Source organism: Oncorhynchus mykiss, chromosome 9, assembly GCF_013265735.2.
Source record: "Oncorhynchus mykiss isolate Arlee chromosome 9, USDA_OmykA_1.1, whole genome shotgun sequence".
Taxonomy (NCBI): Eukaryota; Metazoa; Chordata; class Actinopteri; order Salmoniformes; family Salmonidae; genus Oncorhynchus; species Oncorhynchus mykiss.
Genome location: NC_048573.1, coordinates 17915060 through 17918721, shown reverse-complemented (window position 1 = coordinate 17918721; position 3662 = coordinate 17915060).

Genomic DNA, 3662 nt, shown 5'->3' with positions numbered 1-3662 from the left:
GGGAGGGTAGAGTCGAGGTTAGAGGAAGAAGAGGAGAGGGTAGAGGAAGAAGAGGAGAAGGTAGAGGAGAGGGTAGAAGAAGAGGAGAGGGTAGAGTTAGAAGAGGAGAGGGTAGAGGAAGAAGAGAGAGGGTAGAGGAAGAAGAGGAGAGGGTAGAAGATAAGGTAGAGGAAGAAGAGGAGAGGGTAGATGAAGAACAGGAGAGGTTAGAGGAAGAAGAGGTTAGAGGAAGAATAGGAGAGGGTAGAGTAGAGGTTAAAGGGAGAAGAGGAGAGGGTAGAGGAAGAAGAGGAGAGGGTAGAGTTAGAAGAGGAGAGGGTAGAGGAAGAAGAGGAGAGGGAAGAGGAAGATGAGGAGAGGGTAGAGGAAGAAGAGGGTAGAGTTAGAAGATGAGAGGGTAGAGGAAGAAGAGGAGATGGTAGAGGAAAAGGTAGAGGAAGAAGGGGAGAGCATAGAGGAAGAAGAGGAGAGGGTAGAGGAAGAAGGGGAGAGGGTAGAGGAAAAGGTGGAGGATGAAGGGGAGATGGTAGATGAGAGGTTAGAGGAAGAAGAGTAGAGGGTAGAGTTAGAAGAGGAGAGGGTAGAGGAAGAAGGGGAGAGGGTAGAGGAAGAAGAGGAGAGGGTAGAGGAAGAAGAGGAGAGGGTAGAGGAGAAGGTAGAGGAAGAAGAGGAGAGAGTAGAGGAGAAGGTAGAGGAAGAAGAGGAGAGGGTAGAGGAAGAAGAGGAGAGGGTAGAGGAAAAGGTGGAGGATGAAGGGGAGAGGGTAGATGAGAGGTTTGAGGAAGAAGAGGAGAGGGTAGAGGAAGAAGAGTAGAGGGTAGAGGAAGAAGAGGAGAGGGTAGAGGAAGAAGATGAGAGGGTAGAGTAGAGGTTCGAGGAAGAAGAGGAGAGGGTAGAGGACGAAGAGGAGAAGGTAGAGGAGAGGGTAGAAGAAGAAGAGGAGAAGGTAGAGGAGAGGGTAGAAGAAGAAGAGAGGGTAGAGTTAGAAGAGGAGAGGGTAGAGGAAGAAGAGGAGAGGGAAGAGGAAGAAGAGGAGATGGTAGAGAGAAGAAGAGGAGAGGGTAGAGTAGAGGTTAGAGGAAGAAGAGGAGAGGGTAGAGTTAGAAGATGAGAGGGTAGAGGAAGAAGAGGAGAGGATAGAGGAGAAGGTAGAGGAAGAAGCGGAGAAGGTAGAGTAGAGGTTAGAGGAGGAAGAGGAGATGGTAGAGGAAGAAGAGGAGAAGGTAGAGGAGAGGGTAGAGGAAGAAGAGGAGATGGTAGAGTTAGAAGAGGAGAGGGTAGAGGAAGAAGAGGAGAGGGAAGAGGAAGAATAGGAGAGGGTAGAGGAAGAAGAGGGTAGAGTTAGAAGAGGAGATGGTACAGGAAGAAGAGGAGAGGGTAGAGTAGAGGTTAGAGGAAGAAGAGGAGAGGGTAGAGTTAGAAGATGAGAGGGTAGATGAAGAAGAGGAGAGGATAGAGGAGAAGGTAGAGGAAGAAGAGGAGATGGTAGATGAGAGGTTAGAGGAAGAAGAGGAGAGGGTAGAGGAAGAACAGGAGAGGGTTAGGAAGAAGAGAAGAAGGTATAGGAAGAAGAGGAGATGGTAGATGAGAGGTTAGAGGAAGAAGAGGAGAGGGTAGAGGAAGAAGAGGAGATGGTAAAGGAGAAGGTACACACACACATATGGTTACACACAGTCACACACAGATTGAGAAACTGTGAACAGCAATCACACACGGTCAGTCCCAAAGACACACACAAGGGAAACAGCAATCACCCGCCCTTTACACTACAGCGCATTCACATATCGCTCAGATGGACAGAGCTAACGGACAGAAGGAGGGAGAGAAGGATGAGAGAAAGAGAGAAGGATGAGAGAGAGAAAGAATAATGAGAGAGAGAGAGAGAGAGAGAGAGAGAGAATTGGAGGGAAAGGAGGAGCGAGAGAAAAAAAGGAGAGAGGGAGAAAAAGAGAGGGCAGGAAAGAGAGTGAGAAAGAGAGAGAGGGAATGAGAGAGAGGGAGAAAGAGAGAGGGAAGGAGAGAGGGAGAAAGAGAGAGGGAAAGAGAGAGGGAGAAAGAAAGAGAGAGAAGGAGAGAGAGGGAGAAAGAGAGAGAGAGAAGGAGAGAGAGGGAGGGAGAAAGAGATAGGGAAGGAGAGAGTCAGTGAGGGGCCATGTGTATTCAGTAAGCCTGGATTCCCTACATGGTGTCTGAGAGAACAAAGAGAGGAAGACAGGAGGAGAGGTAGAAAAGAGAGGAGAGAAGCAAGGGTCGCTGACAGCCTGAGGTTACATAGAATAACGGACAGACAGAGAGAGAGAGAGAGAGAGAGAGAGAGAGAGAGAGAGAGAGAGAGAGAGAGAGAATGAAAGGGGCCAGCCTAACACTCACAGGGAAATTAAACACAGAGAAATAGACAGAGACAGAGAGAAGAGTGGGGTGCTGACAAAAGCGATATGTTTTATTAAAATCTTCCCGAGCTGGCAGACAGAGCAAAGGTAGACTGGGAGAAAGAGAAAGAAAAAGGAAATTAAAACAAACAAGGCATCCAATCCGTGCGTTCCCTCCATCGTCCTCCCTCTCCTCTCCTCTTAAAGGTCGCTGTCCTTTTGTTTGCTTCTCACAGGGGAGACTGGAGGAACGAGGGAGGGAGGGAGGGAGAGAAGGAAAGAGAGAAAGGAGCAGAAGATTTATATCAGACAGGAACCTAAAGAAGAGCCACGCCATCCTCAGGGATTCTTGATCATCGTCAGGGCGACGGACCGCGGTCACCTGGCAACGGGGTACACAATGGTTGGGGTAACCATGGCGACGGCATGGCGCGTGTCTGTCTAAGGAGGGCTGAGACAGACAGACAGTAGTGCGAGACGGGGGGTCGAGGGTGAGATGGCGCAGGTGTAGAACAGCGGCTGTATATCACACTTCAACAGGTGTATGTTAAGATATAATGAGAAAAATAAATGAGGTACTGGCTAAGGGGATATCGGAGGGTATATGTATGTGTGTGTGTGTGTGTGTGTGTGTGTGTGTGTGTGTGTGCGCCTGTGTGCGCGTGTCTGTGGATATGTGTGTGTGTGTGTCTTTTAGTTATTCTAGATGAAAGTCTCCACTGATGCTTCAGCAAAATATTCACAAAAGTGTATGGAAAAGTATAATCTCTCTCTCATGACTTAATTAATCACCACACACACACACACACACACACACACACACACACACACACACACACACACACACACTTTACATCCCAATATTGTGTCAGGAAACATCAATCACTGCTTTATTTCAGAGCTTCAGTGTTAAAACAAGCTCTATAATGTGTGACTCCCACACACTTTCATAAAGACTTACATCTATTACATATTCACACAACACACACACACACACACACACTAATGCAACACACAAACACACACACACTTTCTGACACAGACACGACGATGATTAATAAATATGCAAATTAAAATAAACTGTGACATCAATAACACACACACAGCAGGCGGGCGTGCACACACACACACACACACACACACACACACATTAACAAGCTCACCAGGAGGAACGGGCAGACCATCCTCCTTAGTGAATTTCGTCAAATGTTAATTGTAGAACATTTAAAAAGTGATCCTTTTTAGAAAAAACTACATTAAATATATTCACAGAATTATTGTTTAAAACACACT